This window comes from Podarcis filfolensis (assembly GCF_964270895.1).
Source record: "Podarcis filfolensis genome assembly, chromosome: 2".
Lineage (NCBI taxonomy): Eukaryota > Metazoa > Chordata > Lepidosauria > Squamata > Lacertidae > Podarcis > Podarcis filfolensis.
The window spans coordinates 17432759-17459139 of NC_139605.1; the positions used below are offsets into that span (position 1 = coordinate 17432759).

General features: G+C 44.3%; 1 protein-coding gene across 8 annotated transcripts in view; it reads left to right on the forward strand.

Moving 5' to 3' along the window:
• MGAT1 (alpha-1,3-mannosyl-glycoprotein 2-beta-N-acetylglucosaminyltransferase) overlaps positions 1-26381 on the forward strand; it is a 43955-nt gene that overhangs the window by 4636 nt on the left and 12938 nt on the right. For 3 of the 8 annotated variants that reach the window (XM_083601943.1, XM_083601944.1, XM_083601945.1), the window contains one exon: positions 6984-7118. The exons of 2 other annotated variants lie outside the window; for them this stretch is intronic. The gene's annotated coding sequence lies outside the window, so the exon portion shown is untranslated. Of the gene's footprint in view, positions 1-6983; positions 7119-16682; positions 17208-20910; positions 21211-26381 lie in introns of those variants that run through there. 3 more of the 8 variants (XM_083601946.1, XM_083601948.1, XM_083601949.1) reach the window with 3 other exon arrangements.

The window sequence follows — 26381 nt, forward strand, 5'->3', positions numbered from 1 at the left end:
CAGAGGCCTCTAGTTCACAGATCAGTCCCATGAATTGCAAACCTGTGTATGTTTATCTAGAAGTCAGTCCTAATGGACTCACTTGTACTCCCAGTAAGCATTTGCAGGATTGCAGCTTTGGCGACAGTGAAATTGAAATACTTTATTGCCACTTGTACAACTTGTATACAGTGAGATTCCACGAGCACCCCCCACTCAGCTCTCTTAGTCTTAAATTCCCCTAGTTTACTGACACACACACACCCAACCCGAAAGTCAGTTGCCCTGTTGTTATCTTTTCATTCAGCAGCCTAACAGCCCACGGATAGAAGCTGTTCTTTACCCTGTTGAAGCAGTAGATAGGAAACTGGAAGTTGAATTTAATGGTTTCTGTGACACGTGAGTCTAGGGCCCAGGGTTGTCTGTCCTGTCTGTTTAGTCTCTGAGTCCTGCCACACATGTTATTGAGTTCATACTAGCATAATTTTGCACTGAGGAAAGGGTGGTTCAACTGGCGTGGATAGGATAGTGCTCAGTGTGGCCACTGCCCTGCCTACGTGATGCCACTCTTGCCAAGTCTGACTTGATCAGTTGCACCCTGATCAAGTTGTGGTATCATGAGGTGTTGTGGTAGTGCATAACCACAACGCATGATATCACACTGCAGCAAAAGCCCAAATTGCTTCCTTACATAGCAAATCACATGCCAGGCTATTAATCTGACATGGGCAAAGCAGGGGCTGGCATGGGGTATTTTTGTAAAGTTCTGTTTATAGTGTCTATTTGCTCACTACTCAGTATACTAAATATTGCTTTCTGAGCACTATTTTTGGCACTTGACCCTCTTGCTTTGACGAGTCCCACAAGCCTCTGCTCTCTTTTTTTAAAAACCTGTTTGATTACTTTGATCCTTGCTTTAAAAATTCAAACTTGTGAAAGCCCTGATCACCTAGTGGGCTTATTAAATCAATGTGCACATTTCCATATATCTGAATACAGCAAGTCCAAACATGATTGTAATTTACTCCCAAGAGTTGTATATGGGCTTCCACAATACAGATGGTGCTTAGCTCTGATACCATGCTAAATTGGAGGGGAGGAGATATTAGGATGTCCCAGATGAAAGATGAAACAAATATGCAGAAAGCGCAGAAGGGGAGGGTGCACATGGAAATGCTTCTGTTTCACTGATCCCATAGAGCAGCAAGGATATGGAGCAAAATGGTTGTACTGCCTGCTACCTCGAATTTGCACAACAGGCAGAGTCATTAGGACTTTAGGGAGAAATTCAACCTTGCTCTAAAGTGATTGTTCTTTCATGGACTTGCCAGATGATATGGTCCCCCCTCTTCCCCCTCTGTGCACCGCTCCAGAGTTTGTATCTCCCCTCTCCCCTCCTCTGACAAGACTTCTGACAGGGCTTCCTCTGATGACTCATTAGCTGAATCCCACCGTAAGTCTACAATAAGCAGCCCCCATGTTTTTAACACTGCAAGATTGGCCTTAAATGGGGTCAAGTTGAATCCTCCACAGTGTTTTACACTGTATATTCAGTATTCTATGCAGCATGTCCTAATTTAAAGTTAAATGTTGGCTCGTAAGGTCAGTGATACTAAAGTAATTTAATAATGGTTGGCTAGGCATGTATTGTGGGCAAGATGTTTCAGCGACTCCCTGTTTAGTTCCAACATCACGTACAGTATTCCCTGTGAATACTGAATTCCACCCTTCTCTGGTTTTCTGAGATCATGACTGTACAAGTACTTTGAGGCCCTAATTAACTCAGTCTCTTCGAAATATGTTCAGCTTCTTATGACTTTATGCAAATTAATGGGGGAAGAGGGAGACTGAGATCCAGGTAACCACAGAAGCTAAACTGAAGATGTTATTCTGATGGTGGATGGCTTTGGGTAGCAGCTCCAGGGTCTTTTCTGAGGGATCCATGTTATCCCCTTACTTGGATTGAACCCAAGCAAAGCCTTGGACTTACACCTGTTCTTCACTTCCATGTGGTGAGGAGGAAGACTTTGCTTGCATTTACTTTTGGTTTCACAGAATCCTGCTGCCTTTTTGCATGCAAAGTAATAAACTATGGTTTGAAGTTGGCTTGTTTATTTGACCAGAATTTGTTTTAAATTCCAATCTTTGATTGGTATGAAAGAACAGACCTCTGTCAAAGTAAACACTAATGAATTCCTTTTCCCAACTGTTATAGGAGGAAAGGGGGAACATGAGATTTCACTCATTCTGACCTGCTCACGTATCACTGAACAATGGTTTAGTGTAACACACAAACAAGGTAGCTGTCTGTTTGGCTACTCAACATGCACAGCATAATAGTTTATCCTGTCTGACCAGAGGGCTATTTAGACTGAAATGTGTCATGTGGTTTCTCTCTTCTCTTCTGCAACACCTGAGAGTTGTGTTGTTATTGCCTTGATTGTGGGCGATCCCAAATTTAATTAGTGTGCCACTCTAAATCAAGATAAACTCTACTCAAGTATAGCCAGGACACTTCAACAAGCAATGCCTTGGCTGCATCTCTTACTCCCTCACTTGGAAGTAGTTGTATGTGTTTACTGTGTAATTTTGGTTCCTGGGAACATAAAAGCCAGTGGAGAAATAGTCTTAGCTAGCCAGGTCAGTGGGAAGGGACATCCTGGATGAAATGTGAGACAAACGGGGGTGGATGTGAAGCTTGCCTCCCTATAGAAACTATTTGTGCTTCATGAGGGTGGCCCCTCTCACAGCTGGAGAACTCTTAACATTTCACTTCACCTGTGAGCTGCTCGTCTCCATTCTTAAACCAATGAATTGTTTTCCTGCAAGATTATTGCGTAAATTACATTATTTCTGTTTACAGCTCTGCCCAGTATAACACATTTGTAGTAAGTAGACACAGGTACCTGCAATATGTTCTGCGCTAGAATGGGAAGCCTGTAGCTTTCCATGTATTTTTGGGCTCCAACTCCCATCAGCCCCAGGCCAGGAGTTGTAGCCCAATAACACTGGGATTCTCCATCCTTATTTTGTAGTGTCCTCACAACCTCAGGAAGAAGTCACAATGGGGCTTGGCCTGTAGATTCTAACAAGATTGCAGGTAGAAACATCTCTATTTCTCATTAGACCTACAAGAATTCCCTGGCATTCACTTTCTAACAGGAATCAGCCAGATGTTTCTAACAGGAATGAGCCACTATCTATGATTTACCCTCCAGCAACTGGTATTCAGATCTGTATGGCCTCCATCTGTGGTACCTTCATTTCAGCTTTCATGGCTAACAGTGATTGATAGGCCTATCCTCTGTAAATTGGTTTGGGCATTTTAAAAAGCCATTTAAGCTGCTGGCCATCTTACATTCTGTGAGGTGATCTGATTCAGAGTTCAGCTGAGACTGACTTGAATGAGTGTTCAGAACTCAGCGATGGCTTCTGTGTTCTGGGGAAGAACTCTTTTCATTAGTGTTAAATATTGAAAGCCATTCAATTAAGTCTCTGTTGCTTGGCAGAACCCAAGAAACATTGCAAAGGGCAGACACGTGTTTTCTGACAGATTGCTCTGATCTGCAGATCTAGAAACCTTGGCTGACTCTGTTGAGAATTCTGGTTACCATTTGACTGGTAGTAGGAAAGAGTCTGTGTAATACTGATAACATATTTTAAGAGCTTGTTTTTAGGAAGAGTAGCAGAACTGCTAATTGCAGAAATGTCTGCCTTCTAGAAGCCAGAAGATTTCTATCCTACTTACAACAGACATGTCCAAAGTCTGCTTTGGGAGCCTAATCTGGACCGCGCCGGCCAAGTTAATCCGGCCCCTGTGGCAGTATATGTCCTGGGGTAAAATCCTAAAAAAAGCTCATCAACAACTCTGGGCGGCCCTCATACATGTTCACTTCATCAAATCTGGCCCCCCTTGAAAAACATTTGGGCACCCCTGACTTACAACCTTTACAAGTCAGCAAGCCGGGTTAGTGTGATGTAACAGCTAGAGTTTCGTTCGTAGAACAGAGAGGCCCAGCTTCAAAAAGCAGCTCCGCCAAAAAGTGACTAGCCCAATGTTTCCCAGTACTATCTCTCAATCTAACCTCCCTCAAAGGGTGGCAAGCAAAAAAAAGGTGTGGTGAACGCTGTAGTTCTGAACTCCTGGAGAAAATATGGAATGGAAATTGAGCACCTTCCTCACCACCCCAAATGCAGTTACCTTGGTAATAAACTTGACTTCAGGGCACTTGTGGTCTGTGCTGAGTTTTGCTTAAGTGAGCACCTTGGAGAAAGGCCAACTTCCCCGTCTCAATGTTCATCCCCACCTGAAATTCTTTCAGATAAGGGCTCAAGGGCAAGTGTGCTCCCAAGCATGTTCAGATGGCCTTTCCTTTGTGAGGATAACGTTTCCCTGTCTGGGGGGGATTGTGTAATTTGGTGACTTCATCTCTCCTGCCTCCAGGGACTGCAGCCTCACAACTGCAGCACTGTCTGAGATGTGACCCAGTGTGAGATGGTGGTTCAGTTGACAGGGAGGGGATTGGCCCCTCTGCTGCACTTGCTGACTTATCTTTACCCATCTAGACAACCACTACCGTATTTTTCGCTCTATAGGATGCACCCAACCATAGGACACACCTAGTTTTAGAGGGGGGAGCAAGAAAAAAAAACTCCCCCTCTCTGCGCAGCGCACCTTCAGCGGAGCGGCAGGAGAAATGGAGCCCCTTCCATTTCTCCTCTCGCTTTGCTGAAGGGGCGCCGCGCAGAGAGGGAAAGCTGCGCATCACCTCTCCAGCGAAGCGAAGCCAGGAGAGCAAGAGGGATTGGTGCGCACCGACCCCTCTCACTCTCCAAGCTTCAGCGAAAGCAACATGAAGCCTCCGGAGCGCTGCGAGAGCGCTCCCGCTGCGCTTCGGAGGATTTGCATTGCTTTCGCTGAAGCCTTGGAGCCTGCATTCGCTCCATAAGACGCACACACATTTCCCCTTAATCTTTGGAGGGGAAAAAGTGCGTCTTACAGAGCAAAAAATACAGTATATACATACTCATGTGGTCTCTCCAGGTGCACTCTACAAAATGGTGCCTGCCACTTCCCTGATAGCCTCGTATTGAGAGGCAGAGCTGAATGGAGCAATACAATGTTCATTGCAGTAGCAGCACAAAGCTTTCAGTGCTTTCACATGTGTACCCCACTACAAATGCAGTTACTGCCCCCATGTGATGCCTCAGCGCTTGCTATAACGGCGCACATGGGCACAATAATAGCACAAACTGCTCAGCTGGAACTTTTTGGCTTTGCGTTCTCTCGTGATGGCAATTGGCCAAGCCTGTAAAATTCTCTCTAGTTGGCAGCACTAGACTCGTCCCCTCTGCAACTGCTTGTGTGTTTCTTTTTGTTTTGCTCCTAACCTCTCTTTCCTTATTTCTGTTCAGATATGTCAGTAGGAGAAGCTTGGTTGTGTAGTTTTAATTGTGGCAGTAGAACTGGAGGGAGAGTTACAGGGCAGATGGTGGCAGATTGTATAGGAAGGGTGGGATGCGTGACTAGGCAGCATGGAGACCTTACTCCTGCCATTGAGAATGGATGGCACTGTTGCAAGAATGCCACTTTCACAATTAGCCACAATTGGACACTATTAGATAGGCTGTTGGTTGACATTTGGTCTGTCACTTGGTCAGCATTATAATTCTAACCAGGTAAGGCTGGAATCTGTTGGATTAGTCTATCATTCTGAAGAACTTTCTCTAGGTTTCGAGGCTTCAGTGGATAAGCCTGGAAACCAAGAGGATGTCAGTCAAAGATGGGGCTTTTAAGAATCATGGGGGAGGCATCATGTGTGAATGTAAGTCTCTGACATATTGACTGACAATCCGAAAGCAACACAGTAGGCTAATAATATAATTACAATACTTTTGTATCACTATTGAATTATGTCTTAATTGGCAATCAGATAACGTACAATATATACATGGTGACACCAACTAATGTGAGTTAAGAAAACGTCCCAAAATAAGGGATTTTTAGGCTGGTAAAACATCACGAAGAATCACGAAAGCTTGAGGCAAATGTGCAGTATTTGCAGAGAGTAAGCTGAAGAAAGTTGGTGCTCCAAACACAGCAACAGGACAGTCCTTCCAGGATGACCGACTGTTTCAATCAATGTTCTTCCTCAGCTGATTGATAATAATACCAAATGGAATCAGTTACATTCAAATACAATAAATGAGATGATATACCTGAACATTCTGTAAATGGTTTATTACACAATAAGAGATACATTACCAAGTAAAACGTCCAAAAGGTACACAGGATACAATGTTGGTGTCACCATGTATATATTGTATGTTTGTATTGTATTGTATTGTATCTGATTGTCAATTAAGACATAATTCAATAGTGATATAAAAGTATTGTAATTATATTATTAGCCTACCATGTTGCTTTTGGGTTGTCAGATTGTTCTGTTCGCAACACAGTGGTCCTTTTTTATTTAGTCTCTGACATATTGTCAGGTATTTAGGAGCCCTCAGTGGCTGCTGTTGTGTAGAAATGTTGGCACATCTGAAAAAGAATCTGACTTACATCACTTTGTGTTTTTATTTTATTTTTTATTAAACCTAAAATGCATTACCCCTTTTGATGTAAAGACCCATATTTTATTATATGAGGTCTCCTGCCTATTCCCCCTGCACCCCCTCCCAATCTGCTTCCACTATGTTACACAGTTTATAAGGCTGTTTATTTGCATGTCCTGGGAGTACAGCATGACTGCAAAAGTTGTATGAAAGCTGAATTTTTAAAATTTGTGCCGGAAATCCAAGTTTCACCATCCAAAGCATGGAGATTAAGCTTTCTGAAAAAATTGAACTTGGTCTTCTGACATCTCTCTCCTGATCTTTGTGTCATGCCTCATCTATCCGTGGTGCAGTACAGAGATCCTAATGGTACATCAACCTGTACTAGTTATATTTGAAGTTTTCTTTGGCAGCAAATATCAGACTTACTTTTTCTTTTTAATTAGGTGACTTCCAGGATTCCTCAGTCTTTCACAAAGTGGATACAACATCTGCACACATGTCATCATGGGAGTTGTCTTACACGCTATACTTGCGTTTAAAAATATAAGGAGCTTTTTGTGCCTGCTTCTGAGAAAAAGGTAGGTGGGGACTCAGTGAGCATGGGTCTGTTGTAGAAGTGGGGGAGGTGGATCAAACTTTTCCCAGCTTACATTTTTTAGATGTGGGAGTGCCATGCATCAACTATCACTTATCTTTAAAATTGGCCGTTTTAAAAGAAGTATTAAAATTTTATCAAGGTCACTTATTTGGATGTGCATCTTGCATTTTTATGTTATGAAGCACCCTAAAATCTACAGATGAAAAGCAGTATACAAATTTAATAAATAAATATTGAAATCAGTGCGAAGGTGGCTTGTTGACAAGTTAGCTTTGCATTTGAGATAACCAAGTTTATTACCGGAGAAATTTCATGCACTTTGTCATGGCTTATGACTTTGAGCATATGACTTTATAACCCTGCTGTTTTGCCCCGAAAGGCTTTCATTGTCTCACAGAATGGCTGGGAATGAGTTCCCACATAGCAGTTAACTAGGGTTGCCATATTTTCAAAATTGAAAATCCGGACAGAATTGTTGTTGCTGTTTTAAGTGGACCCTGCCACCTTCCCAAAGCCTGCCTGATTTTGAGAAGGCAGCGTAAGGGCTCTTGGATGCTCCCACAGCCCTGGCACTGCTTTTCCAAAGTGAGACCTGCCTGCATCTCCCTTTCCATCACTGCAAACTAAGATGCCTGAAAGCGCTACAGAAGCCCTTGGAGGGAGGGAGTCTGCTCTAGGAAGCAGAGAAAGGGAGAGAATGGAAGAGGGATCCTGGCAGAAGGAGAGAGAGGGAAGGAAAGGAAGAGGGTCTGGAGAAAGAGGAGAGGGTTCTGGGGGGAGGGATGTCCAGACAGGAGGCGGGTAAAGGAGGGAGGGGAGGAAATTAAATCAGGTAGTCCTAGGTGGAGGCAAGGAGAGTCTCCCTGAGCCAAATATATCCTCATTTTCTGGAGAAAAGGATATTTGTTGGGGGGGGGAGGCGATGTTGGATGGAAATTGAGAGGAGAGGGGGGATGCAGAAGAGGCCTGCTGGGGAGGAAGGGGAGGGAGCCAGAGGGGGGGCTGCTACTTGTTTTGTCCTTGGGAGCTTGGATTGGGATGTGATGACAGTTGGGTGCTGAGGAAAAAGGCAGCAATTCTCATTTGTGATTTGGCAGTGGGATAGGAGAGGCAAGTGCAGTGGCTTAAAGGCTAGATTTCCCAAATCAATACAGTGCCAAAAGTATCTCTTTAGGGTCCAGTTTTTAAAATTGCTCAAGGTATTGGAACCGTTTTACCTACGCCTCTCTCATTTTTATTCTTTCTGTTAAATGCAGGTATGCTAACAATCTTGCCCTATATTTGCTGTTTGATCTTCCATGTCCATTTTATTTTTCTTCTGGCTCAGTGGCAGTCTGCTGCAAAGCATACCATCTCTCTCCTGGAGTCAGGCATGACATTTCTTCCCTTCTTTTGATGCTCAACCTTTGTGGATGTCTCTATTCATCTTAAAACGCGCCCTAGAAAGAGAGGCAGCTGCTGAAGGTAGATAGAATAAAGCACAGGGAGAAATGTAGCTTGCAAGTGTAAAACGAAATGGAATAGCACCCCATAATAAGATGACAAAAGAATGGGGGCCTATAATGGGTCCTGTTTCATTCTGTGTTGCTTTAAAAAACAAACACTATTTTTAAACCTTCCTGAGGCTTCCAGCAGACAATAGTATTCCTGACCAATAATCTTGATTATTAGCAAGTGTTGCACATCACCTTAAAGTGGTTCACAAAAATTACTTGCCAGCTTGGTGACTATTAGTCCTTTACTGGCATACTGGCAATCTGAAAGGGTTCATTCCCTGTTTCCCTGTTGGGTGGCAAATCTTCCTCAACCCAGACAGCCAATGCTAACTATTTACAAGGCTAGCCAAATAGTAAGAGCAGGTTGGGAAATGAGAAGGCAAGCCATGGGAGGATTGTTCAAGTAACTTCTGCTTTTGTACATGAGGATAGCCACTCCAAAACCAGCACATGGTTTGATGAAGAGGTGTCTGCCCACTGTAATGTGGCAGGTTTCAGGTTTGAAAAAACAGTGTGCAAATTGCAGTAAGTTGCTTGAAACTGAAACAGGCAAATAGGGTGCACACATCTGGCACAGGAAGTTGTTTTGCTGGTGTGATCAAAGTTATCCATCCATGTCCTAGACTAATACTGGGGTCAGATTCCTTTATTAAGGGTGCATATCCTTAAAATGCAGCAGAATGCATAGATAGAGCCACACTAGGCATATTTATTTAACAACATTTTATATAGGTAAAAATAAAGGTAAAGGACCCCTGGATGGTTAAGTCCAGTCTGGTGCAATGGGACACTGTGACAGAAGCCAGAGCGCATGGAAACGCTGTTCACCTTCCCACCGCAGTGGTACCTATTTATTTACTTGCACTGGTGTGCTTTCAAACTGCTAGGTTGGCAGAAACTGAGACAGAGTAACGGAAGCTCACCCCATTGCGAGGATTCAAACTGCCGACCTTCCGATCGGCAAGCCCAAGAGGTTTAGACCACAGTGCCACCCACGTCCCATTAACATTTTCTGTACCACTTGATTGTAATAAAACCTCAAAGTGGTTTCCAAAAAATACCAAAGTTATCAGAAAAACAATTTTAAACAATTTAAAAAATCATTAAAATAAACTGTAGAAAATATTAAAACACACCAACATTTATGGGTCTGGGTTGTTGTTTAGTCATTTAGTCGTGTCCGTAGGATTGCCAATACCTGTTACAAGCAAGTGCCAAAAAGAATGTAGTCAGGGCACCTGCCCAATGTCAAGAGGCAGGGAAATTCAAAGTATGGGTGCTGAAATACTCAAAGACTTGATTCCTTAAAACTGTGTAGCAGGTATTATGTGGCACCTGTAACAGTGCCAGTTCTGTAGATCAAAGTGGTTTAGAGGGCACATATTGGGTAAGGTGATCCCACAAGTAAACCAGTCCTAAGCCATTAAGGGCTTTGTATACTAATAGTAACACCTTGAACTCTGCCCGGTAAGAAATCAGCAACCAGTGCAGATATCTGAGCAGGGTCTCCTGTTAGCAACTGTGCTGCAGCATTCTACACCAACGGCGGTTTCTAGGTCAAGCACAATGGAGCGCCACTTAGAGTACATTGCAGCAATCCAGACTTGAAGTCACCAGTGTCTGAACTATTGTGGTCAAGTTTTCCCAGTCCAGGAAGAATAAAAGCTTTTGTACCAAGCGCGGCTGGTAAAAGGCGCTTCCGGGCACTGAGTCTACCTGTGGCTCCAGTGACAAAGCTGGACCCAGAAGCACCCCTGACTGCATATCTGCTCCTTTAGGGGGAGTGCAGCCCTATCCAGGACAGACAGCTGTCCAGTTTCCCAGACACCAGAACCACTCACCCACAGTGCCTTTTTCTTGCTAAGATTCAAGCTCAACTTTTTCAATCAAGCTCAGCTCATTACATAGTATGAGGAGAAAGACAGCAGGCAGTTATATATGTTATTAGCATGTCACATTTTTTCTTATATTAACTGCGATCCAACCTTGGCTCACCGATTGTCCACTTCTGCCACTCCATATTAGCATTACTTAGCCTAATAACCCATTATGACTATACCACAGTTCTCACGTTTTTGTTTTTTTTTAAAAATCAGGTGTATAAGCTTGTGTGTTAGCCAAGATCTCAAAGATTGCTCACATTGGAATGCAGCATAAAGGACAATGGAACCCCATCAGGAAAAAAATGTATTCCAAATTAACAGGCTACAAGGAAAACAAATGAGTAATAATTTTTTTAAAAATATGTAGGCAGATTCTGACATTGTTCCAAGAGGACAAAAGCTTTACCAGTCTTCTAAACTGTTTGTAGAATTGGTCAGGTGAGCTTTTCTGGATAAAGAGTTCCTATCATTGGGGCACCACTGTGGAGGAAACCATACATCTTAGGCGCATGGACTATGCTTCGTGGTGGAGGTACTTACAGCTAGCCTTCCTTCGAATATTTTTAAATCCTGGGGTGATGTGGAAAGCAGAAGAGCTGAAAGCAACACCACCCCTCATTCACCTATGATCTGATTACTTCCTTCCTTAAACCTTTTGAATTCCCCCTTTATGCAGAGATGGGAATCCGTTTCAAGTGTTCAGTCTCTTGTGCCCTGCCTGTAGCCCTTTATCATGCTGTTAGCTGGGTCACTGTGTCCCAAGCAAGGCAGATTGCTTACAGTGCCCATTATGCCCAGGGAAGGTATCTGTCACCAGTTCTTCTGAAGGATAAAGGAGAAGCTACAAAGCAAGACAATGGGTGTTAAAAACAAGTCTACAGATCGGATTCTCTCAGAATAATTTCCAGGGATTTCTGCCCATGGTGTGCATTATTCCTATATTTTTACAATTTTAGTTTTGCCTTTTCTTTCCAATAGTTTATTTGTTGTTTGTCTTTATTGATTTAAATATTACTTTATATCTCACTTCTCCTCCATTATATTCCACCTCTTTCCAAGGGAGTAAACATTCAGGCACTGAATAGACCCAGAGCTGCTTAGCTTCAGCAAGGCCTCGTGTGTGTGCCTTCAGATCATACACTAGGACCATATCTACAACAAAATGGTGCTTATTTCCAAGTAAATGTGTTTTCCATTCCTTTAGCAAAAGCAAACTGCATTTATTCATGTAGTCATGATACTGTTTTCAGTTTGAAATCCAAATTTCACATGCTTAAAAGCATTTCTATCCCATCAGCACAAGCTTTTCTACTCGGATAATGGGACTTCTTCTACTTCTCCACACCCTTGGTTCTGATTTAAGCCCATGAATACAGTCAAACCTGCTGGTAAATGCTATTCAGCAATTTCATGCTGGATTCTCCCTTGGAAGTTGTTGTTGTTGTTGTTTTTTTGCATGAAAAATATTTATGTTTACGTCAATGGTAGAGCATCCTGGAAGGCTGAAATGTTCTCCTGCTGGTTTCTAAATGTACATGGGATTTATATGTCTGGCTTGTATCCATTTACACTCCTGCATAGTGACTGATCTGTTTGCGCCATATAGAAGGGCTTTGTTGGCAGGTGATGGCTTTCATCACATGTTGAAGATGGGAGGGGGGCTGTGCAGGATCAGTCCAAAGTCCCATCTAGTCCAGCCTCCTTTTCTTACAGTGGCCAACCAGATGCTGCTGAGACATTTGCAAGCAAGACCTGAGTGCAAGGCAGTCTCCCTAACCTTCCCATTTGTTATTCCCAGCAACTGATGTCCAACAGTGGAGGTAGTTGAATGAGCCCCTGATGGTGTGGTGAATATTATTAAGCCCTACACCAGTGTTGTCTGAATGGATAGGCGGGCAGACAAAGTTAGCATCTGGATATGTTGCATGATCTAGTTGCTGGGTTTCTATCTGTCTTGGGTGGTCCAGTATTATTCATTACAGGTGTTTGTCCCACCTTTCAGAATACAAATTCATCCAAGGCATCTTACTAATAAGATTAAACTACATTAAAAAAAGCAATAAATTGCAGCAACATATAAAACGTAACTGGGATCCTTTCTGTGCTGCTGGTGGTAGTTCTGTGGAGTCCAGCCAGCGCAGGTCCTGATGCTGTTGTCTTTGCCTTTCTCCCTGTCTCCAACCTTGAATCCTTCCTACAGTCGATGCTGAAACAGGCTCAGTCTAAGGAATCTTTCCTGTTGCTGACTAGCTGTTGGAGATAAGACAGGCCAGAAGAAGCAAGAGACTTTGTTTCTAAGCCTTCAGCCTTCTCTTCCTCATCCCACCCCTTTTCCACCTGAAGCTGGCACTTCCTGAAAAGGGACAAATTGTGCCCGAGGACATGCGTATTTTGTGCTGTGTCACAGAGCACAGAACCTGCCATGGGATTTGGCTCTTTGAGCAATTGCACTTGCATGCTTTCCAAGTGACACAGGCTTTTGGTCTCTGCAGCTTTGAAGATTTAAAGCTGCGCAGATGGGGCGAATGAAAGGCTAACAAACCAGAAGGGATTTTCTATGAGGTCTTCAAGTGGCAAGGCTTCCCTGGCTCTGGAGCTTTTTATTTCCCTTTCTGTAGCTTGCATTCCTTAGCTCTGGTGGCCCCAATTCTGACGGGCTTGGTCAGCAGCCAAGCCTCAAGAGTCTGTTTCCGTTTTTCCAGCTTAGTGCTGCCCCTTCTTGGCGGGAGGGTGCTGTATTGCTCAGTTCCACTCAACAAGCAAGCAAAGCCACTGAGCAAAACATGATCAATTTACTCACTGAGTTCTCTCTCTTCCTCACACACCCCTCTTTAGATGGGAAAGGTTGATCCTCCCTGATCTGGTAGCTGATGCTCACAGCGGAGGGAGTTAGGTATCATGAGGGAACCAGCTGGACTAGAATATCTCCATCCTGGAGTCTCAAGGGAAGGCATTTTTTTTGTACACCTGTGAAACAAGGCTTCCTGGCTGCCTTCTTAACTCTCTGCGAGTTCACATGTCTTTCTCCTGTTAAGTGCTCATCTGGTCCAGAAAACTATCATGAAAATTGTTGACTCGTATTCCGGCAAGTGAAACTGAGAGACAAAAGGGAGGTTATCTTAGTCTGCTGCTGCTTCATCACCATCAGGGTGGAGAATGTGGCATTGGAGTTTTTTCCCTTTGGGCTCCTATAGCTGCCGTTCCTCCAGTCCCTGGGATTTGGAGACTTCAAGATTGGAGGTTGGTTTCAGTGGGGAGCTTTCTCTGATTTCCATCTGCCTGCTCTGCTCATAGGCATGAAGTGCTCCTCTTTTCTTGCTTTGAGGACTTTCAGCTTGAGACATTTATCCTCTAGAGCCCTCCAGGTGTTTTGGGACTACAACTCCCATCACCTCTAGCTGACAGGACCCAGTGGTCAGGGGTGATGGGAATTGTAGTCCCAAAACATCTGGAGGGCCACGTTTGACCATGCCTGGGCTCTAGAGCTGTGGCTAGAACAAAGGAGTCCTGAGCAAGCCTGAGCAAAATACTTGAACTAGTGGCCTGGTTGACAATTAGCTTCATACTGGGGGCTGTATAACTGAGCAACGGTGGAAGGGCCAGCAGTTTTAGACCTGCCTGCTGACTTAGTCTAGTACAATGTATGGGCAAATGGTTCTTTAATCCCCTCCTCTTCCTTAGTGCACAACATAGACTTGGACAGAGCTCTCCCCTGAAGATGAATCACAGCTGCACAGTCCCCTGTGTGAGTCAAAACACAGGCAAATGGGAGTGAGCAGCTGAGGTGTAGGTGAATGCTGCCAATGTTTCTGTTGCTGTTGGCACAGGAAGATTTTTTTGCAATATGTGAGCTCCCGTAGGACAAAGTGACCGGGTTGCCTAACGAAGAGCTGCCTAAGTAACAAGGAGGGTTCTATCTTGGCGGCCAAATGGGAAGCCCCGTGGGCCAAACTTGGGTTTGTTGCTAGCCTGTTTCAGGACTACTGAGAAACTAGGAACTGTGTCCTTGCACAGAGATGAGACTATTTCTCATCTCTAGGCTCGAATCACATCTCGACAGTATGACCTTTCCAGCCATCCTTCCTTCTGTAATTGACTTGGCTATATGCACGTTAGCTTGGGAGGGAATAGATCATAGGAATATAGTTGCCCAGACCTGTCTGCCCTCTGCTTTGGAAATGCATGTTGTCTCCATAGTCAGAAGGCACGGGATATAGCAGCTTTGCTAAAGCTAAGCAGGTTTGTGTCTGGTCAGTGCTTGGCTGGGAGACTGCCTTGGATGCCCTGTGTATGCTACTTGGAATTACATTGTGGAAGCAAGGTGAGAAATACATTTTAAAAATCCATGTTTTGAACCTTCCTCAACCTGGTGCCATTCAGAAGTCATCTGGAGAATACCGGGTTAAGGAATGCAGAGTTCCTTCAATGGTTCTGAGCTATTAAGTAGACATTTACTGTAAGGTTGCATATGGAGGATTATCAGTGACAAGATGACTATACGTTACCTCTGCTATCCAAAGTGGCATGCTTCTGAGTATCAGTGACTGAGGATCATCAGCAGGAGTACTCTTGTGCTCATTGTGGGATTCACTTAAGCATTTGGTTGGCTACTTTAGGAGCACAATGCTGGACTAGTAGGGCTTTGGCCTGATGTACCAAGGCTGCTCTTAATTGTCTGCCTTGGTTTTGTTGATGGCTTCCTGTTTTTTTTTTGTTTTTTTTTTGTCCATTCTGTTCATTTCCCCTCCCCCCCAACATAATTACGCAGAAGACCAAGCAGGCTGGGACAGAGTTCTGTTTCCTATTAGTGAGTAGGCAGCTGTGGTGGGGATGGAGTTGAGTGATCTGGTCCTAATTTTGCGTCTGGCTCTCCCCGTGTTCAATTGCAGCCTTGATCTTCTGATGCAAACTTGATCCAAATCATCCAATAAATATTTTTGTTGTTTGGTGTTACAGATATAACACCAAAGTCTGATTTGTCACGTCATAAAATCAGTGAGAGCAAGAGAGTTTGGTGGACTCAATGTGTCTGATTAGGCATTTTAACCGTCTTTGCCTTCCGTGTCAAGCTGAATCCTGTCCTCATAATTAAACTGGTTCCCAATGCAGTAAAGATTTTCTTCTTTCTCTCCCGCAATCCCCCAGCAGCCTCTTTGGTTAAGGAGGATTTTAAAATGCTCCAAGGCACATTACCATTGTATCTCTTTTCCTTCCTCCCCAGCAGGCTCTTCCCTTCTCTCACAGTTCCATTGTGCTGGTGTGGAAGACAAAAGTACACACCCAGCCATAGGTAACACTTCACTTTTTCCCTTGCTGTCCCATTGAGACTTCTGAGTGGTCTGAGATCATGCTCATGCTGCATCTCCCGTAATCCCCTTCCCACGATGGGACTCTGAGTGGTGGTGTACATTGCACCCTTAATGCACAGCTCGCCTAAAGTGGTCTTCCTAATTTCCCCACAATTATCCCCTCCCTCTTCTGTATCCTGTTTACCTCGAAACCAGCACATTCTCTCTCTCACACACACACGCACTTCCTCCACCACCACCAACACCAGAAACAGGCGACCAGCTGGCTGGGAAGAGAGCAGTTAATGGTTAACGCTCCTCTGTGGGGAAACGTGGCAGCAGAAATTAGCTCATTGCGGTCATTGCTTGCTTTGCTTTGCTAATCATCTCCAGGAGAACTGTTTTCTCTTCCAGACCTATTCCTAGTATTTTAACAAGAATATTGTACCTTTCGCCTGTGCTTCTTTGCTGATACTCTACTTCAACTCCACCAAAGCCCACTTTTAGCAAAAGAGGGTCGTGTTGATCTGTTTCCTTGGCATAAATGCAGTATGAGGGGTAGCTTGGCATCCACTTCTGTCACTTAGGTCAGAATCTGATCCCAGCTTTGACTCAGTAGAATCATCCGGACTAGTAACTGAGGTCAGAATCCAGGCTAGTAACTGAGGCTAGTAACTGAGGCCAGAATCCAGCCCTCACCTTTCCCATATTGGCCAGTGCAACAGTTTCAGGATTACATTAGCTTCACTGCACTCGCTGTAAGATGCAGACTTGAGAATCCAACCCCTTTATCTTCAGCCTCCCTATGGATATTCTGGGTATGTGAGGGTTAAGCCTTCCCTCTTCAGGTTGAAGGAGGAGAGGGGCCCTGACTTCCTGATAGAGAGGGCTGCCCTGTGGCAACCTCTTAACCCTGCCCCCTTCCCTCCTACAAAGGAGGGGCCACGTTTCCTGATTTCCCCGGGGAAGTGAAACTAGCTCTCTGGGTTCAAAACTTTGCAGCAGGGCAGCGTGCCTTGCCGTCTTTTTCCCCTCCCTCAATTCAGGCATCCAGCGAATCTGTCAGATTCTGCCCTGCCGCTCTGCTGCCACTGGAAATTGGATACCGGCGGAAAGATCTTTTTCAAGCGATAAAAACTGCCAGAGAGACAGAAGGCAAGTTTATAACACTGGACTTGGGCTGTTGATTGCAGAGCGGGACAGAGAGGGGAGGTAGAAGCTGAACATAGCAGCAGCGGCAGGGTGCTCTTGAAGTGGACTTATTTGTCGAGGCGCACAAGGAATGTCTCCTGAGCTGGACTTGCTAATCGGCTCGGGACAAACGCTGTGTGTTAACTCCACAGAGCTTCAGATAGAGGGGAAAGTGCTGGCACCATGTGGCAACAGCAACTTAATGGTGACGGTGGGTACAAGCTGAACTTCTAAGGCACTATGCAGAGGGGATTTAGGAACACTTTACAGTGGCGCGGCCTTTTAAAAAGGATCGAATTCTAGGTTGTTCTGGTAATTCTACGTTTAGTTGTTTATATCTGATGAACTTGGTGCAAAAGAACTGTATAAACAGCCCTGCGTGCATTGAATGTGTTTCCTATGTAGTAGTCGCTGTACAAGTCTGCAGTGGGTATTAGACATGGGAGCAAAACTTTTGAGAGACCTTATCTGACCGGTTTTAGATCTAGGAGTGCTTGTGTTTGTTGTGGCTCATGAGTACATGTACTTTTCCAGCAGTGCTGTTTGGATAGTGGGCCTTTTCGTCCTGCCTTCTGCCTTCTAATAGCGCTTACAGCAAGGAATTAGGTGATAGAATGGTCTGCACCCCTTAGAATCACTTGGAAGGAACAATTTTGCATGGTCATGGCCTCTCTCCTGTTGTCGCCTTGTCTTCTCCCATCATGTTTGCATCCCTCATCTTACCGCCCAGCTAGATCCTTATGGTGGTTTATAGATGAAATATACAAAATAACTGCACAGGCTGTCTTAAGAGCTGGCTATTTACTACACTGAGATGCCTTTAGCAGCTGAGCCACTATCTGAACAGACTTGCTTGAGCCTCTGGGACTCTGTGTGTTTAACTGTAACTAGTTCTAAGTCCAAGGTTAAAGCATGGAGCCGGTCATACTGATATCCTGTCTTGCTAGGCTGCCTCGTGATTAGTCGCTGGCCGTTTCTGTTTGCTGAACAGCTGAGACTGTTGTGTATTTTTTCTTTTTTCTTTTCAGTCTTTAAGTAGTTTTGCTTCCCATTAACCTCCTGTCCCCACACTTTGTAACCTCAAATGCTTTTCTTCTCATGCTCCATTTAGAGCAGGTGTAGATAATCTTTGGCCCTCTGAATGTTAGTGAACTACAACTCCCATCAGTCCCAGCAAGTGTGGCTGATGGCCAAGGATGATGGGAATTGCAGTCTGGAGGGCCAAAGCTTCCCCGTGCCTGTTTGTGAAGCTTTCACAACCAACAATTATGGCTTCAACTGTTTTTATGGGCCTGGCAGAGTAGAAAGTGGGACCTGGTTCCTGTGAGCATTAAACCCAGATGGAGGGAAGAGTGTTTCCATCACTTTGCCTTCTGAGCATTAACACCAGTAACCATGAGGCTGGCAGCTGCGCTGACTTCCTGAAAGGTTCAGTGCTGCATTTAGCGTCACGAAAGTACAAAAACAGAATTTACTTCCTCTGGGCAGGGCAAAGTGTTATCTAAGCTGTCACCTAACAATGATGAACTGAACTAGAATTTGCCTAGAGGCTACCTTTCAGGCAAGATCAAAACCCTACATCTATCCTGTTTTAGTAAATACATTACCCGTTTGCTTGTGGATACACACAACTAGAAAGAGTACTTTAACTCTCTCTTTTGGGGTGGGGTCCGGATGGGGGAAAGAATATGCTCAATTCTGGCAGGGCTGGAAAACCTGAGTCATGAAGGAGTATGATTCAATATATTTGGGGTTAGTCTCTTGCTCATCTGAGTAAGTTGCACAGGGCTAAATGTGTTGAGGTTTGGGTTGTTTTCCCAATGTAGCCTCAGGCTTGTTGCATGTAGTGTAGTTTCTCCTCAAATCCTGAGATGACCTTTGTGAAATTGTGAATCCCCAAAGTTCCCTGTCTTTGCACACAGTTCCATTGCATTGTCTGATGCATGGCTGTGGGTCATTGTGACAGTCGAGGCATTTGACCAGGCACCTTCCCAGTGTATGCATTACAACTCCAATATCAGTAACCTTGTGCCAATTGCAAAGGTAAAAATGGAGGCCCTGATCATCCAAAGCTCCTTGCATACTACTTTCTGATTTGCTTTTTATCTCCAGTTTTCCTATTGATTGTATACTCCAGTAAGCAATAAGCATAGGTAAAAGACACAAGCCCAGAGAGTGTGATTTGCATGAGTCTTCTGCTTCAAAATCTCCACCCTTCCCTTAGTAAGCATGACTTCTTCGTGTTGTATCTGAACACCACCATGCCCAGACCTGACCTTCTCAGGGTCTCCTCCGTAAATGCAATTGTGATAGGAAGTGTGTAAACCTTAGTCTGTAGTTTGGAATGTGAAACGCCTCCTCTTCATATTTAAGGTGTTTATTTTTTGATGAGAGAGAGAATTGAATTGTTAGAACTGATTGATTTCTTGGAAGAGCATTGTGTAGGCTTCTAAGATTTAAGGCCTCAAAGCCCATTGCTTAGAGGTGCTACTGTGGCCTGCCAAAGGCATGTTTCATGAATCTATTGCTAGGATCAGCCAGTTGCATATTCCTTCCCAGCAGCGTGAGGAAATAGAACTAGTCATAGCTCTCCAATAGAACAAGAATTTCTATTCACGCTGCCAAGAACCCTTTTCTTCCCCCTTCCTGTGTTAACCTAGCAAATGTTTGAAAAATCATTGTTATTCTGCAATGACTTTGCCCTGTGTACTTCCCAGATTTCAGAAAAATAGGAGCAGGTCCCAATTAGCTTGCAAAATCAATCCCCAACTCTGATACAGAAATGGCACATAGTTATGGCTATTTATGGCGAGATCCCTATTACTTTGTGTCCTTCATATCTAGAGGGCTGAAGTGTCAACATATGAATTTGAGGGAGTGCTGTTTTGCCATAAGGGGAACAAATGTGTAAGACCACAGACACTATAAAACCCTGAGCAGTACCCACAATTGTTACCCAGTATTTCAGTGATCCAATCCAGAGCTAAAATCCTGTTATTCTAATGTAAGGCGTGTATGCATACATATACATCTAATACAGAAAAAATGTTTCAGTGCTCCCTGCATTTTTTGAAGGAACCAATTTCTTCACTGATGCAAATAATGTGACTCATATCTGGTGCTTTGACAGTATTTAGTTGTGCATGTGGGGCTGTGAGGAATTTAACTGAAACTCAACAGTATCTGTTCCTAGGTTCCCTTTTGGGACCAGGGTTTTCCTCATGTGGATAGAGCTGGAGCCAGACAAAACAGGGATTTGTTGACCTTCCACCTTTGATTTTCTAATCCAGACCAGGGCTCAGCGTTGGACAGTCAAACAAGTTTGGCTGGGAGTTTTCCACTGACAGTTTGACAGATGCTTTGGAAGTTTCGGCATAGCTATTAGTCTGCTGGCGGGGGTGGGTGAGGGAATTCCTGGCTTTGGCTGGATGGACTTGTCTGGACCTCAGCTCCTGGTGGGAAAAAATGCTCAAGGTGTTTTGATTTGGAAAGTGGTATGTCTGGAAGAGGTCCCTCTTATTTGAAGTCCCCATGCTGAAGAAGCCACTATCGACACATAAATAACTCTCATTCATTGACTCAGCTTTACTTCAGTCATGCAAGACAGTAGACCAGGTTGGGGCACTTGGTTGTTGGTTCCCCCTTCCCGGCCATAACTGGAAAGTGGGGGGCTTAGAAGTTACTGTGGTCTGCAGCTCTCAAAGGAAATATCTGTTTGGATTCTGCTGTGCCTGTGTTGGGGGTTGGAAAGGAGGGGTGTTGGGTATAAAACAGACCCGATGCTCCAATATTCTTGAAACATGGAACTCAAAATGGGAGGGTGTTGAATCCTGCAAGTCTCACTGAGTCCAGTCGTGGGCATTACTAATCCATGCGACATGTGTTCATGCACTTGGAATGTTTTCTTTTGCTAGGGACTGAAGGGAATACATGAGGCAGCCCTGAGGAAGTCTTATTCAACCCAAAGAAAGAAGAGGCCTGTTGAAGCTAATGCAGTGGATGCTCGGGTTGCGAACGTGATCCGTGTGGGAGGCACGTTCGCAACCCGCAGAGTTCGCAACCTGCAGTGCTGCGTCTGCGCACGCATGGGTTGCGATTCAGTGCTTCTGTGCATGCATGAGCATCGAAACCCAGAAGTAACCTGTTCCGGTACTTCTGGGTTCGGCGCGGTGCGCAACCCGAAAACGCACAACCCGAAGCGTCTGTAACCCGAGGTATGACTGTCTTGTGTTTGGATTTGGTCATGAGATCCTAGAGTTATCACCCCAGCCCAGCTGGAGGCTTTGTAGTTGCCTCAAAGGTGTACCTAAAATTACTTGCGTCTCTTTCCAGGGAACTGGAAGATGATGGTGTGCTTTGATGAACAAGTTGGTTGAAGCATTTTACAAACTAGGGCTTAATTCCTGAACACACTTATCTGGGAGAAACTGAGTTTCATCCATTTTATAATTGAGATCATTTTACATCAATCTGGCCAAACTATGGTTAATACAGGCCAGGTTCTTCGCAGTTATTACGTGGCGGCATCTCATTCCATCATTCTCTTGCGGGATGGGTTTCCTGCCATGTTTGCAAGCACAGCAATCATGGCCTACAGTGTTAATAAATGTTGTCAGTCAGCTCTTTCACTTCAAAGACTTAACTTAGGGGTTAACACTCCTGGCTTGGTCTGGTCTGAACCAAGGGAAGCAGGCTGCAAGATGTCTTGGTCCCAAGTTGTTTATTGCTTTAAGTGTCTGTAACAAAATACGGACTTACTGGGTAGCTTATTAGCAGCCAGTGCAGATCTTTCAGTGCAAGTGCAATATGTATAAAGATGCCCAGAATTTATTTTATGAGGTGTCATAGAAAAAGCAAACAAAGAAATAGAAGAGCTGTATTTTGTACTAGCAGGAGCTTTCAAACCAGGTGCAAGTGTAGCCCCACATACAATACATTGCGGTACTCTAATTGTGAGGTTACCAGTGTATGGACCACTGTAGCCAAGGCTATCACTGTCTAGGTATGGTTGTAGTACAGTGGTACCTCGGGTTACATACACTTCAGGTTACATACACTTCAGGTTACAGACTCCGCTAACCCAGAAATAGTACCTCGGGTTAAGAACTTTGCTTCAGGATGAGAACAGAAATCGTTCTCTGGCGGCGCAGCAGCAGCAGGAGGCCCCATTAGCTAAAGTGGTGCTTCAGGTTAAGAACAGTTTCAGGTTAAGAACAGACCTCCGAAACAAATTAAGTACTTAACCTGAGGTACCACTGTAGATGCACGAACAGAGGTTGATGGGCACACCTAGCCACTGAGGGCCCCTGGACCCCTAGTGACAAATTAAATCCAGATCCCTTAGGGACATTGGATCACTTTTGCAGCTTCTGTAGGTGTGTGTATTCTGTGTGTATATTTGTGTTCATGCTGAAGGTCCTTTAAAAGATTTTATAGACCTGGCACATGTTACCTTTTGAAAAAGCACATCTTTCACAATCCAGACTTCATCCCACTTCATTTTAGTAGTGGGGAAAGAATGAGTTGCTCTGCGGTGGTTTTTTAGGGCATGAGGAGTCCTCATGCTAATTTTATAGAGGATGTTGTGTTTGGAAAGCAGAATCTGGGGTCAGTGGAGTTCGTCAAGTAATTGGGAAAGGAAGGAGTGTTTGGAAGATAAGACAAGAAAGGGGGAAGTTGAATTGGAGCAACGATTTTGCATTAGGCAAGGGGTCATTCACCACCATCACACACACACACACCCGACATGAAAGTAGTAGAAGCTGGCAGAAGGATACTTACGGTAATTGGGATTGTGCTGCTGCTGCACCTCTTTAAAATGCATCCTGTTTGAGGATTCTAAAGGGGAAGGGAGCAGGCAGATTCTGCTCAGGTTATGAGGATGATGGTATTTGACTGTACTGATACTTAGTATGGTGTAAGCTGCCCTGATCCTAAGGTATATAGGATGTGAATCTGAAGTCAAATAGCAAGAGGGCTTTACCTGCAAGCTTGCATATGTTTGCATATAATAACTGTTGCTTTCTCACTCCTTACTTATTAAACAAACCTATAGGGAAAAAAATCAAAACTCCAGCTCAAAGTATAGACAAAGTTGGTGGCTACTATGCACAATGGCTATGTTATTCCACCGCTTTGGGAGCAATAGTCCCCTGAATGCTAGTTGCTGGAAGCTGCAAGTGGGGATGGCACTGTTGCAGGCATCCCATAAACATTTGGTTGACTACAGTGAGAGCAGGTTGCTGGAGTGGATGGACTTTTAGCCTGATACAGTCAGGGCTCTTAACATTTTTATTGGTTGTGGGGGGAGGAGTATTATCCCTCCTCCCCCTTTTTTTGCCTCCCTAGAGGAATTCTAAATTTATTCTCCACCTATGTTCCCTAAATTATCTTAGTGGACAACTTTAATTAGAGCCTACAATTGAAATGGAAAGAGGTGGGACCTGTCCTACACATCTGAGGTTCTCCATCCATTTTAGAGGATGTTTTGTCACCAGGGTAGACTTCCCCTGCTTAGACATTATCCCCTTTCCCTTTGTTGCTCTTTCCCTGTCCCTTCTCTGCCTTCTAACAGAGAACAGTTTAAGAACTTGCTTTATGTTCTTGCATTTGAGGTGGCTTTGCAAACTTTTTGAACCTGCCTGCTCAGCTTACCCTACATTCTGCCGCTTGCCTCGGCTTACCCAATTCTAACCCTCTGCTCTACAGTAGAGTGCACAGAAGCCCTTCAGCACAGTACAAAGATCTGTGAAGGACACATGACACTCACGTGGCATACATTGGAGGGGGTTGGACTAGATGACCCTTGAGTCCCTTCTAACTCGTAAGATTCTATGATTAGAAAAGGAGTAGAATAAGACACCTCTGTGATCCCATCCTAAAGCTACTTTTCCCAAATCTGATTGGGATGGTGTTGTAAATTTAAGAGAAGGCATCCCTCAGCCCAGGATTACTCAGAGAGGATCCTCTTGGCTGGTAGGCAGAGGAAGGGTACAGTTTTCTCAGTCATATTCTTCCCTGGACATTTTTGTCCTCTTCCAGGTTTTCCACCTACTTCCCACCCAATCTTTCCTGCAGTTCAAAAGCCACTGTTCTAAAGAAATATAAAATGACTTTGAGTTGAAGTGGCCCCCTTGAGTAGGACGTCTACTGCTTAGGAGCTGCCCTTTGTCCTCCATCTTTGGTTCCATTCCTTTTCATGTGTCCTAGTTTCCCTTTCTCTTGAACATATGAAACTGACTTAGATTGAGTCCATCCAAAGGTCTATTTGGCCAGGGCTGTCTACTCAAACTAGCATCAGCTCTCCAGTGTCTCAGATCTTTCCTAGTGCTGCCTTTCAGTTGGAGCTACTGAGGATGGCACCTGGAGCTTCTTCTATGCAAAGCATCTGCTGAGCTGTTGTTCCTATGGCTCTTGCCTTGGTGTTCATAGCAAAGCTCTTTCGGTTTTACCCCAGGAAAAATGCAAACCTGTAGAATATTTATTTCGACCCATTTTTTTGTTATGCAAAAACTCAAATGCAGTGTTCAGAATTTGGAGAAGATTGACAAGGAGAAATTTGGTGCCAGGAAAGATACTGAAAGTTAACACCAGTTAGTGCCAGTACATGCAGGAGACGACAGGTAACAATGCAGACACTCTTTCAAATTTCACTCATCTAGCAGATTGGGTTATAAACAGCACAGCTTGCTGTAAGTTGTAGAATAAGCGCTGGAACACTGACTAGTAAGTCTTGAGATAAGTTCTAAGTATTGCTAGTTATTAAAGGTTAAACCCACAACTGCATCCCATGGATGGTGAAGCCTTCTCTTCCCATCATCACCCTCTGGTTTGTTTGCACATGATGTGTCTCAGTGACCATTGGGAAATAAAAATGAGACTCCAGGCAGATAAAAGCCCATACCAGAAATGTCCATGGTTCTCATTCCACAGCTCCCTTTCTTTGCTTTCCACCATGCTGCCCTTGCTAGTACAATCAACATTCTAAAAAAAAAGAAGAAGAAGTAACAGGGTTGGAATAAATCATGCAACTTAACTCGACAATTTGCATAATTCCTATTCTGGATGCAAGGTATTTGTCTGCGTGTTACCGGCCTTGCACTTCTTTGTTGGGTGTACATGGTTGTCTGGCTTTGCAGGAATATGAGTGCTTTTCTCCATTAAGACCTTGACAGATACAGTTGGACTTTCTCCTCATTTATATCAGTGGCTTAGTGAACTTGGCTTTTGAGATCAGTGTGCTGCTGGAATAATCTGCTTTAAAGCTGACTTGGTTCTCATATGCCTTGCAGATAAGGAAGGAGTGTGGTGCTGTGGCAAGAACACATTCTCTGCAAGCAGAAGATTGCATGTTCAGTCCCCAGCATCTCCAGGTTTGGCTCAGAAAGACCCCTCTCTGCAACCCTGGAGAGCTGCTGCCAGTTGGTGTTGAGTGATTAGTATTAAGCTAGGCAGACCAATGGTCTGACCTGGTATAAGGCAGCTTTCTGTGTTCTGTCACAGAGGGATGTAGGAAGAAGATGAGCATGTCTGGTGGTGCCATCCTGACAACTCCACCTTACTCAAGGCTCTTTTCTGACTTGCTCACTGCTGATTTAGGCAACCCTCTGCTTTCTCTTGTTGTTTCTGGCATCCATGGGTGGAATGCAGAATATATGCAGTCTTTGGTTTTGCGGAGTGCAAAGATGGAATTGTTCTCTCATCTCTCTGCTTTGCTGAATCAGAAATGTGTGGCTGCTTCTACTTCTGGCTCATTCTTAAGGTGGCTGCCCTTGCAAGAGCGTCAGGCCCTCTTCATTCTCAGGCCAACAAGTTAATTCTGCCAGTGCCCATGTCACTGAAAACATTTAGGGGAATTTCTCTTCCGACTCTGTTGACACCGATGTTGTAATGTTTGAAGAACAATGCTACAGCTGAAAGTTCTCTTTTGTATCACCATATCCTTCCCCAACCCCCTTCTAAAATCCTGGCTAATCTTTATTTTTGCAAGGCATATGGAAAAAACACGACTTCCTGTTCTAAACTGCCCTCAGTTTTTTAGCAAGGCGAATACAGTTCCTCTGAAACAGTTAAAAGCAAACCTGTTCTTCTGTATGACGCTTGCCTGGTCTGGCATCCAAGCACACAACTGTTTTCGGCCAGATTCATGAGGCCCTCTAAAGTTGTATCCAGAGCAGTTAATAGCCAAGCAGACTTTTTGCAAAACATGCACTCTGGAATAGAATCCAGGCACTGGAGATTGTAATCCTCATGGCTGTGAAGAAATGCAAGTATCATGTATGTGACTGGTGCAAGGCTGGGAGTTGAGTACAGTACCATTTGAGTGCCCTAGTGAGGGTATTGTTGCTGGGGGGGGCAGGGGTGTCTTCTGTGTTCTGCTTGTTCC